Raw genomic sequence first — 12,356 nt, forward strand, 5'->3', positions numbered from 1 at the left:
AAAACTCCAAATGCATACCCCAACCCAGACCCTGTTCTGTTGTTCAGTCTCCAATGCCTCCTCTTACCTTAATCAGCTGGGTGTCTAACAAGGCAATTATTTTTAGTTTTTCTTCATAGAACCACCATCCCTCATGTCATGAACAGGTCATATCTTCCCATATGAGAGTTTGTGAACATTTATGGACCTTTTTGCAAATGTAATCAAACTTTAAAAAATATCACTATTTTTCCTTGTCATTGATAGCAACTGTTCGCTTACCATCATCTCTTCCATAAAAGATCATGAGCACCTCGAGAGTTTGGGCCTAGTGTAGTTACCTATATTTCAATGTCTATTATAATGGCTTACCATATAGTGATACTTAATTATTTGCACTAAAAAATAATATTTATATTTTAATATGATGACATTTGAAGGAGATAAGGAATTTTCCTGATGTCATTAACTGATGTACTTAAGAAATTTTTAAGTTGAATTTGAAGAAAAATAGTGATGCTGCTGCTGCTGGTGGTGCTCTAAGTTGCTTCAGTTGTGTCTGACTCTTAGCAACCCCATGGACTGCAGCCTACCAGGCTCCTCTGTCCATGGGATTTTCCAGGAAAGAGTACTGGAGTAGGTCGCCATTGCCTTCTCCAAAAAATAGTGATAAAATGCAGCTAAATATATTTTTTTTAACTTTCTGGATAAACAAGTGTGATATGAAAACAGCAGTATTTACAACATCCCAAGGATTTAAGGAGGCTTAGTTGGTGGCTTAAAGGATCTGCCTTTAATGCAGGAGACTGGAGTTTGATCCCTGTGTCAGGAAGATCCCCTGGAGAAAGGAATGGCTACTCAACTCTAGTATTCTTGCCTGGAGAATCCCATAGACAGAAGAGCCTGGAGGTCTATAGTCCATGGAATCACAAGAATTGGACATGATTGACTGACTGGCTAAGCCCACAGGGATGCAGGGAGTCAGGCTGGTATAAATAGTGGCAAATAGAGCCAGAGGTGGCAAAAGAGTGGCCAAGTTGAAGGTCTTAGAGCTAAAGATCCAGGTGGATCTAATTGCTCTTTAAGTAGAGCTGTAAAGTATGTCCAGAAGTCATGGAATCTGGATTTACCAGAAAGTCGTAATGTGTGGAATGAGAGACTATAAACTAATGTAAGAGGAATAAACCATAGGCCAAGCACAGAATCAATTATAAAATCGTAGAAATGAAGACAAATTTTATGGGGATTATTAAACCTAGATAGATAGCCATATTATGAGGGATTCAAGCACATAGGAGTAAAAACAATATTAAGAAAAAACAAAATCTGATTAAAGTTATTTTAGGAGTGACCATTATCAGAACAACTAAGAAAAAGAGACAGAAGTTGAATTATTTTATTTCATTGGAGGCTCAGGCTACTTTAAAGAGGTTGTCCAGCTCTACCAGCTACACCCCTCCTAGCTTTCTAAAGGATTATTCTCACTATGGTTGTGAGGAACATATAAAGTCAGATTTCTGTAAATTAATATTAATAATGGGTATTTAAAGATATTTTATTTCTAACACAATAGAATGAGTATACCTCATATTACAGGTTATGATGTTTCAAGAACATGCTTGGTTCCAAATGAATAGCACAGATGGTATTGAGAAAGGAAGTATACATTTTTTAAGTCTTCAACTTCCATAGAAATATGCAAATGTTAAAAGTTAAAGTAAAACCAAACATAAATGATTTATGTGTGAAAATGCATTATATGTTGTTCACCTAAGAAAGGTTTATATTGAAGTATTCTATATTATATTTTATAATTTTCCCTTGGACAGTTGTAGGTTGGCAGTCTCAGTTGGCTAGAAAAGGCACACATAGGTGAATTTTAACAGATATAAAGTATTACATTGGAGCCTTTAAAATTTCATTGCAAATCTTAATCAAAATATTAGTAAACCAAATCTAGCTATTTAAAAAGGAAAAAATAGAAAACATTAAACACCATAACCCTGTAGGAATTATCCAAGGAGTACAAAGTTAATTTAACATCTAAACATAGTTTAACATAATACATCCTGTGTATTTGTTTCCTATTGCTATATAAGATAACATTTTTGCAGAGTTTGGGGATTAGAAGATGGATATCTTTGAGGGCTATTATTCAACCTACCACAGAGCTCTGCCTTGTACCAAAGGCAGCCATTTTACCTGAAAATACATTCACCACATCCTAAGGTCCCCATTACAATATCAAGTCATGTCTAAAATCTCACCTAAGACTTAATGAGGTCAGAAGTTCCAAATTTTATCATTTAAGTTCATTGCTTACTAGTTCTACTTTTCACATAGCTTGTAGGACACAATTTCAGCTAAACTTCTTACAATTGTGTAGCAAGGACTCTTTTTCTTCAAAGTTTCCAAAAACATGTAACTTATTTCCTTTTGAACCCCCACCAGCAGCCCCTTCATTACTCGTATTTCTTCCAAGAGTCCATTTCTGATTAAGTTTCTGTAAGACAGTCGAGCTTTTTTCCTACCATGTTCTTCACTCTCATCTCAATTCTCACTAGTGGTACCTTTAAACTCCAGTTATCAAGGTGATCAAGGATTTTTCTATAATATTCCTTATAATTCTTCCAGTTTCTACCTGTAGCCCAATTCCAAAGCCACTTCTGCATTTGTAGATATTTGTTAGAGTAGCACTATGCTTCAAAGTATCAAGATATGTACTAGTTTCCTACTGCTATTTATAATAGCATATTCATGGATTCCAGGGATAAGGATGCCAGGATCTGGATGTATTTGGTGGGTTATTATTAACTGTATCATATCTTAATAGAAGAATAAAGTGAAAAGGTCATCTCAGTAAAGTTTTTAAAAATTGACTGACTCTCATTATTATGACCCCCATAAAAAAAAAAAAAAAAAAAAAAAAAAACTTTCAACAAACTAGAAATAGAAAGGAAAGTCCTCAACTTGATAATACCCTTCTATAAAAAACACATAGTTAATATTATCCTTAATCATGAAAGCTTTACTATTTTTGCCTATGACTGAAATTTTAAATGTTAACTCTCACCACTTCTATTCAGTTGTGTTCTTGAGGTTCTAGCCAGGACAATAAATAAGAAAATGAATTGATGTAATATCATATAGAGATTATAAAGAAAGAAATATAACTGATGGCATGCTTCTGTGTATAGAAAAATCCAAGGAATACACATACACATACAAAAAAACCGTTAGAACTAAAACTGAGTTTTGTAAGGTTGCAGAAGGTAAATAATATAAAACAAAACTGTATTTCAATACGTTAAAAATGGACAATCCAAAATGAAGTTATGAAGCTAATAGTATTCACAATAGCATAAACATAAAATAATTAAAATTAACAAAACAAATATATGAGTTGCACTAAAAATATTACTAAATATTGCTGAAATAAATAAAAGAAGTTCTAAATAGATAAGAACAGCTCTATGATGCTGTCTTCTGGCCTCCACCCAGAAAACTTTCTCACTCCACCTTGGTTCCAATACCTATCCCAATGTGGATAACAACTGCTGTCCTCTCATATACACAGGGATGCTCTTCTCCTCTCTCTCGGATCCAATATCCATGCTGCCCCCCCATTCTCTTCTGAATAAGAAAACCTACCCTTAGCAGCCCAACCTAATTGAATGTAGACTGAATCATTTGGAAGGAAGAAAGACAGGGAGGCAGAAATTAAGGGAGAGAAGATGACAGGGAGGAAGAACTTATTCTCTTTTATAATTATATAATTTTCCTTTAAAATCATCACTCTATGTCTCCATATACTATCTACATGCCCCAAGGTATAATAATCCCATATCCCATATGGATCACGTCAAGCTGGAATGCTGCATTTAATGTTAATACCAAGCATCGCAGTTAAAAAGTATGAAGAAGAAGACAAAGTGGATAAAAGTATGGGATTATTTAGCCTAAAAATGAATTTATAGAAGATATAACTGTATTCAAATATATGAAAGAGTATCATGAGGAAAAGGGTATGATATAAGCTTTTTGAGGTATGTTTCAGAAAGGAAAACTATTTTCAGTGGAAGGACCTTAGAAATGAAATTGAGCATCATTAAAATTGTGCTCAGTTGAAGACCAGATAATTATCTTCTGTGTTGTTCAAATATCTCTTGTTCTCACGTGACAGATTGTTGGAAGTCTCCTCCAACATTAATATTATAGTTGATATGTTAAGAATATATCAATTGCACCATTTTAGATTAACTTTGAAATATTTAAAACTTTTTCTTTTTTTTTTAATAGTTTTTTATTTTTTTAATTTTAAAATCTTTAATTCTTACATGTGTTCCCAAACATGAACCCCCCTCCCACCTCCCTCCCCATAACATCTCTGTGGGTCATCCCCATGCACCAGCCCCAAGCATGCTGTATCCTGCGTCAGACATAGACTGGCGATTCAATTCTTACATGATAGTATACATGATAGAATGCCATTCTCCCAAATCATCCCACCCTCTCCCTCTCCCTCTGAGTCCAAAAGTCCGTTATACACAGCTGTGTCTTTTTTCCTGTCTTGCATACAGGGTCGTCATTGCCATCTTTCTAAATTCCATATATATGTGTTAGTATACTGTATTGGTGTTTTTCTTTCTGGCTTACTTCACTCTGTATAATGGGCTCCAGTTTCATCCATCTCATCAGAACTGATTCAAATGAATTCTTTTTAACGGCTGAGTAATACTCCATTGTGTATATGTACCACTGCTTTCTTATCCATTCATCTGCTGATGGACATCTAGGTTGTTTCCATGTCCTGGCTATTATAAACAGTGCTGCGATGAACATTGGGGTACATGTGTCTCTTTCAATTCTGGTTTCCTCGGTGTGTATGCCCAGCAGTGGGATTGCTGGGTCATAAGGGAGTTCTATTTGCAATTTTTTAAGGAATCTCCACACTGTTCTCCATAGTGGCTGTACTAGTTTGCATTCCCACCAACAGTGTAGGAGGGTTCCCTTTTCTCCACACCCTCTCCAGCATTTATTGCTTGCAAATTTTAAGCAAAGAGAAAAATCAAATCAATAAAATTAGAAATGAAAATGGAGAGATCACAACAGACAACACAGAAATACAAAGGATCATAAGAGACTACTATCAGCAGTTGTATGCCAATAAAATGGACAACATGGAAGAAATGGACAAATTCTTAGAAAAGTACAACTTTCCAAAACTGAACCAGGAAGAAATAGGAGATCTTAACAGACCCATCACAAGCACGGAAATTGAAACTGTAATCAGAAATCTTCCAGCAAACAAAAGCCCAGGTCCAGACGGCTTCACAGCTGAATTCTACCAAAAATTTCGAGAAGAGCTAACACCTATCCTACTCAAACTCTTCCAGAAAATTGCAGAGGAAGGTAAACTTCCAAACTCATTCTATGAGGCCACCATCACCCTAATACCAAAACCTGACAAAGATGTCACAAAAAAAGAAAACTACAGGCCAACATCACTGATGAACATAGATGCAAAAATCCTCAACAAAATTCTAGCAATCAGAATCCAACAACACATTAAAAAGATCATACACTATTTAAAACTTTTTCAAGGGAGCAAAACTTAGCAGATGTCAGATGCTGTTTCTATAAGTAATATTTAATGTTCTGCTGATAAGTGAGTGAAAGTCGCTCATTCATGTCCAGCTCTTTGTGACCCCATGAACTGTAGCCTTCCAGCCTCCTCTGTCCATGGAATTCTCCAGGCAAGAATACTGGAGTGGGTAGCTGTTCCCTTCTTCAGGAGATCTTCCCAAGCTGGGACTGAACCCAGGTCTCCCACACTGCAGGCAGATTTTTTACTGTCTGAGCCACCAGGGATAGCCACTGCTGTTGCTGCTGCTGCTAAGTTGCTTCAGTCGTGTCTGACTCTGTGCGACCCCATAGACAGCAGCCCATCAGGCTCCCCCATCCCTGGGATTCTCCAGGCAAGAACACTGGAATGGGTTTCCATTTCCTTCTCCAATGCATGAAAGTGAAAAGTGAAAGTGAAGTCGCTCAGTAGTGTCCGACTCTTAGCGACCCCATGGTCTGTAGCCCACCAGGCTCCTCCATCCATGAGATTTTCCAGGCAAGAGTACTGGAATGGGGTGCCATTGCCTTCTCTGAGGGATAGCCACTATTAGCTCCTAAAATCATTTCCTCTACAGTCAGCAAAGTTACGGACTGGATTCTACACAGTGATACTTAGCTATAGGTCAATTTATATGACCTACATATATGCCCAATCCATGATGGAATTTATAGTGTCCTTTAGTTGGTAATACAACCTCAGATTGGTTTCTTGATAGTGACAATGGGAAGCAGAGAGATCCCCAAATGTGGCCACAGTTCTTTCCTTTTCTTAAAAAAATGAAAACACATTTCAGGTTATAAAAATTCTAAACACTATAAAATTACCTTTACAGTGTTGAAGCTTTTAAAAACATATTTTAAATATATGAACATTTCAAGCACCTGCATTTTCATTCATTAATTTACAGAATAAATTAATAATGAAAACAAATAATGATGCAGAATGAATAAACTTGATTTAGTCAGTGAGTCATAATGAAGTCTGCACATGCCAATGCCATATTCACTAACATGTCCACTCCTTATATTAAAAAAAAATCTTATTCTTGGAGCTGAGCCCTACTTTTTCTTTATAGCATAATTTGGATAAATATAAAATAGCAGCCAACTACATTTATATAAATCAGATCTCATAGGTTTTTTTCACCATATGCACTGAAAAAGAAACAGGTTTACCCATTTATTCTGGCAAAGGGTTAGTACTTGAACTCTCCAACAGGAAGCAAGCAATATTAAAGGCACCGTGTGACATGCTGCACTAATATTTGAGCCATTAAATTAGGATTTTTTTCTAAAGGTTCATAATTTAAAATGTGTCAGCAACCTGATTAGGTAGCGTTAAAAATGAGCTTTTAGCAGCTAATAAGCTTCCCCTTGGTTACACAGCCTGTTGTTTTCCTGTGGCAAAGGAGCTGCATGAGCTACTGTTTGCAATGTATCAGTACTATGACAAATGGGAAGAGGGCGTGGATGTTGATGAAGAAGGTTTGATTAGCAATTGGCAGCATGAAAACTTCTGAATTATTTTGCAAATTTAAAGAAAGGTTACACATGCAGTTGGTGAGCAGAATTATAGACACAAAAATAGAACTATCTGAAGAAGCAGACATTTTGTTTTCATGCATGTGATTTGGGTATTTTTGCATCTCTTTATCTTTAATCAAAACTCAAGCTAGGATTTTGATACAAAGCAAATGGAATTTACTTGCCTGGTGCTTGGCCACCAAGCAAATTTTGCTAGCGTTTCCCCCAGGGCACATCAGTCTGGGATACCAGTGAAGTGATAGTAAGTAACAGAAGGTAAATGGTAAGTGCAAAGTTTCACCAGACTGTAAGAACACATGAGGTCACATTTACATTCATTCCCCCAAATCTCTGCACTTGGAGCCTCCACCAGTTTGGCTAGTGTTGGGAATTCCTGGCCATTCCAAGTGTTTTTCCCCAAATATTTGCAACATCCAAATGTTGCATATTACTTTGACATGTCTCAACAGTAAATATACCAAAACCAACTAGAATTGGCTAAAACAGGAAGAAAAATATTCTATAATAATAAGAAAACAAGAGATAGTGTAGTTTTATTCTGGGCTTACTATCATCAGGGATCTGGGTTCTTTTCATTGCCTACCTTGTCATTATCAGAGTGCTACCTTAGTGAACTAGTTTTCTAGGGCTATTGAAGCAAAATACCACAGACTCCATCGCTTTAAGAAGTTGCAAATGTATGCTCTAACTGTTTTGAAATTTAAGAGTTGAAATCAAGTCCAAATCCTTCTTCTCAAGAAGAATCCTTCCTTGTTTTACCTATCTTGTTGCCAGAAATACTTGAAGTTCCCTGTCTTGAGGCTGAATTAGTCCAGTCTCTGCTTCATCCATAACATGACATTCTCCCTGTGTGTCTCCATTTCTCTCTAATATGGTCACCAGTCATTGGATTAAATCTTGTCATCATCAAACATGACTTCCTCTGAATGTGATCATATCTGTAAAGATCTTGCTTCCAAATGAGTTCCCATTCACAGGTTCTGGTCATGAATGGATGTGAATTTCAAGGAGGGCCACTGTCTTCTGCCTGTTCTCTCACAGGCACAAATCTGCTGCTGCTGCAGATGTCATCTTCTCAAGACAACTAGATACATAGTCATAGAAAAAAAAGCTGTCTTTACTTGTTTTTTTCATTTTCAGAATGAATAATGCATTTGTCATAATTCTTCCCAGCAGATATTCCTTCATGTCTCATTCATAAGAAATGGTTGCCCTTTCTAAATCATTAATTATCTGAGGGAAAAAGTTTTCATGATTGGTATACACCAAATATATTCCCACTCCTGGATTATGAATGGATTTTCCTTCACCAAAGCTCATGACTATCCATATAACCCATTCTGAACAGAATTAGTGTTCTTTACCAAAAAAAAAGAGAGAGAGAGAGAGACAGAGCAAGAAACAAGTGTGGAAAAGTGTGAAAATGACTAAGTCGGCCATAAAAAGAGTCTGCCATATTCAAGCTTCTTTATACGCATGAGAGATTCAATCCTGGTGATTCTTCTCATAAGTTCAGTTCAGTTCACTTCAGTTCAGTCGCTCAGTTGTGTCCGACTATTTGTGACGGCATGAATCGCACCACGCCAGGCCTCCCTGTTAATCACCATCTCCTGGAGTTCACTAAGACTAACATCTATCGAGTCCGTGATGCCATCCAGCCATCTCATCCTCTGCCGTCCCCTTCTCCTTCTGCCCCCAATCCCTCCCAGCATCAGAGTCTTTTCCAATGAGTCAACTCTTCGCATGAGGTGGCCAAAGTACTGGAGCTTCAGCTATAGCATCATTCCTTCCAAAGAAATCCCAGGGCTGATCTCCTTCAGAATGGACTGGTTGCATCTCCTTGCAGTCCGAGGGACTCTCAAGAGTCTTCTCCAACATCACAGTTCAAAAGCATCAATTCTTCGGCGTTCAGCCTTCTTCACAGTCCAATGCTTACATCCATACATGACCACTGGAAAAACCATAGCCTTGACTAGACGGACCTTAGTCAGCAAAGTAAAGTCTCTGCTTTTGAATGTGCTGTCTAGGTTGGTCATAACTTTTCTTCCAAGGACTAAGCGTCTTTTAATTTCATGGCTGTAGTCACCATCTGCAGTGATTTTGAAGCCCCCAAAACTAAAGTCTGACACTGTTTCCACTGTTTCCCCATCTATTTCCCATGAAGTGATGGGACTGGATGCCATGACCTTTGATTTCTGAATGTTGAGCTTTAGGCCAACTGTTTCACTCTCCTCTTTCACTTTCATCAAGAGGCTTTTTAGTTCCTCTTCACTTTCTGCCATAACAGTGGTGTCATCTGCATATCTGAGGTTATTGATATTTCTCCCAGTGATCTTGATTCCAGCTTGCGCTTCTTCCAGTCCAGCGTTTCTCATGATGTACTCTGCATATAAGTTAAATAAGCAGGGTGACAATATCCAGCCTTGACATACTCCATTTCCTATTTGGAACCAGTCTGTTGTTCCATGTCCAGTTCTAACTGTTGCTTCCCGACCTGCATACAGATTTCTCAAGAGGCAGCTCAGGTGGTCTGGTATTCCCATCTCACTCAGAATTTTCCACAGTTTATTGTGATCCACACAGTCAAAGGCTTTGGCATAATCAATAAAGTAGAAATAGATGTTTTTCTGGAACTCTCTTGCTTTTTCGATGATCCAGCGGATGTTGGCAATTTGATCTCTGGTTCCTCTGCCTTTTCTAAAACCTGCTTGAACATCAGGAAGTTCACAGTTCATGTATTGCTGAAGCCTGGCTTGGAGAATTTTGAGCATTACTTTAGTGATGCTTTCTAAGGCCCACTTGACTTCACATTCCAAGATGTCTGGCCCTAGATTAGTGATCACATCATTATGATTATCTGGGTCGTGAAGATCTTTTTTGTACAATTCTTCCGTCTATTCTTGCCACCTCTTAATATCTTCTGCTTCTGTTAGGTCCATACCATTTCTGTCCTTTATCGAGCCTATGTTTGCATGAAATGTTCCCTTGATATCTCTAATTTTCTTGAAGAGAGCTCTAGTCTTTCCCATTCTATTGTTTTCCTCTATTTCTTTTCATTGATCACTGAAGAAGTCTTTCTTATCTCTTCTTGCTATTCTTTGCAACTCTGCATTCAGATGCTTATATCTTTCCTTTTCTCCTTTGCTTTTCACCTCTCTTCTTTTCACAGCTATTTGTAAGGCCTCCCCAGACAGCCATTTTGCTTTTTTGCATTTCTTTTCCATGGGAATGGTCTTGATCCCTGTCTCCTGTACAATGTCACAAACCTCCATCCATAGTTCATCAGGAACTCTATCTATCAGATCTAGGCCCTTAAATCTATTTCTCACTTCCACTGTATAATCATAAGGGATTTGATTTAGGTCATGCCTGAATGGTCTAGCGGTTTTCCCTACTTTCTTCAATTTAAGTCTGAATTTGGTAATAAGGAGTTCATGATCTAAGCCACAGTCAGCTCCTGGTCTTGTTTTTGCTGACTGTGTAAAGGTTCTCCATCTTTTGCTGCAGAGAATATAATCAATCTGATTTCGGTGTTGACCATCTAGTGATGTCCATGTGTAGAGTCTTCTCTTGCGTTGTTGGAAGAGGGTGTTTGCTATGACCAGTGCATTTTCTTGGCAAAACTCTATTAGTCTTTGCCCTGCTTCATTCCGCATTGCAAGGCCAAATTTGCCTGTTACTCCAGGTGTTTGAGCCAATGATGCAATACAACCATATCATCCTCTGCCACCCTCATTTCTACCTGCCCTCAGTCTTTCCAGCTTAGGGGTCTTTACCAATGAGTCAGCTCTTCGCATCAGGTGGCTAAAATATAGGAACTTCAGCTTCAGCATCAGTCCTTCCAATGAATATTCAGGGTTGATTTCCTTTAGAATTGACTGGTTTGATCTCATTGCTGTCCAAAGGACTCTTAAGAGTCTTCTCCAGCACAATTTGAAGGCATCAATTATTTGGTGCTCAGCCTTCTTTATGGGCCAACTCTCAAATCTGTATATGACTACTGGAAAAATCTTAGCTTTTGCTATATGGGCCTTTGTCAGTAATAAATCAGTTGCATATTTTGAGTTTAGATACTATAATACTAATTCCTTCAGTCCCAAGAAGCTGCCAATTCAGCTGAAATCTTACACTGACTGCCTCAATTGTTTCAAGCAATGGGATCCCCAGAGGGGTTCCAAAGAACAGCCTTTATGTATGCTCTTGCCTCTAACTTTGTCACTAATGAAAACAAAGAAATAGAACACTGCTTGATTTTGTCTTTATTCTATTAAGATTTCACAGTCTAAGACTGCCTAGTTCCAGTTAATCATGCAAATAATTCTTATTATATGGTTGCATACATTCATGGAAAAGATGGTATTATGGGCTAACTTTCTTCCCACCCCTAGAAACATCACTTTACTGACAAAGGCCCATATAGCAAAAGCTATGATTTTTCCAGTAGTCATATACAGATTTGAGAGTTGGCCCATAAAGAAGGCTGAGCACCAAATAATTGATGCCTTCAAATTGTGCTGGAGAAGACTCTTAAGAGTCCTTTGGACAGCAATGAGATCAAACCAGTCAATTCTAAAGGAAATCAACCCTGAATATTCATTGGAAGGACTGATGCTGAAGCTGAAGTTCCTATACTTTAGCCACCTGATGCGAAGAGCTGACTCATTGGTAAAGACCCCTAAGCTGGAAAGACTGAGGGCAGGTAGAAACAAGGGTGGCAGAGGATGACATGGTTGTATAGCATCATTGGCTCAATGGACATGATTTTGAGAAGCTCCAGGATACAGTGAAGGACAGGGAAACCTGGCATGCAAAACCATGGGATTGCAAAGAGTCAGACACGACTCAGTGACTGAAGAGCAATAACCCCTCACATATCAAACTCCTAACCCCTAGTACATTAGAATGAGACTAATGATGCATTTACAGATTTAAAGATAGTGCCTTTAAAGAAATAATATGAGGCCATATGGGTGAATTCTATTCAAATATGACTTGTGTCTTTATAAGAAGATATGGGGACAAGATATGCATATGCACAGAGGAAAGACCAAGTGAAGACACAGTGAAAAGGCAAAGGTGAGACAAGCCAAGGTGAGACTTCTCAGTAGAAATCAAACATGTTTATACTATGAGCTTGGACTTTTATTCACCAGAACTGTAAGAAAATTTATTTCTGTTGTTTAAGCCCCCTAGCCTGTGATGTTTCG

This window comes from Budorcas taxicolor, chromosome 9 (genome assembly GCF_023091745.1).
Source record: "Budorcas taxicolor isolate Tak-1 chromosome 9, Takin1.1, whole genome shotgun sequence".
NCBI lineage: Eukaryota > Metazoa > Chordata > Mammalia > Artiodactyla > Bovidae > Budorcas > Budorcas taxicolor.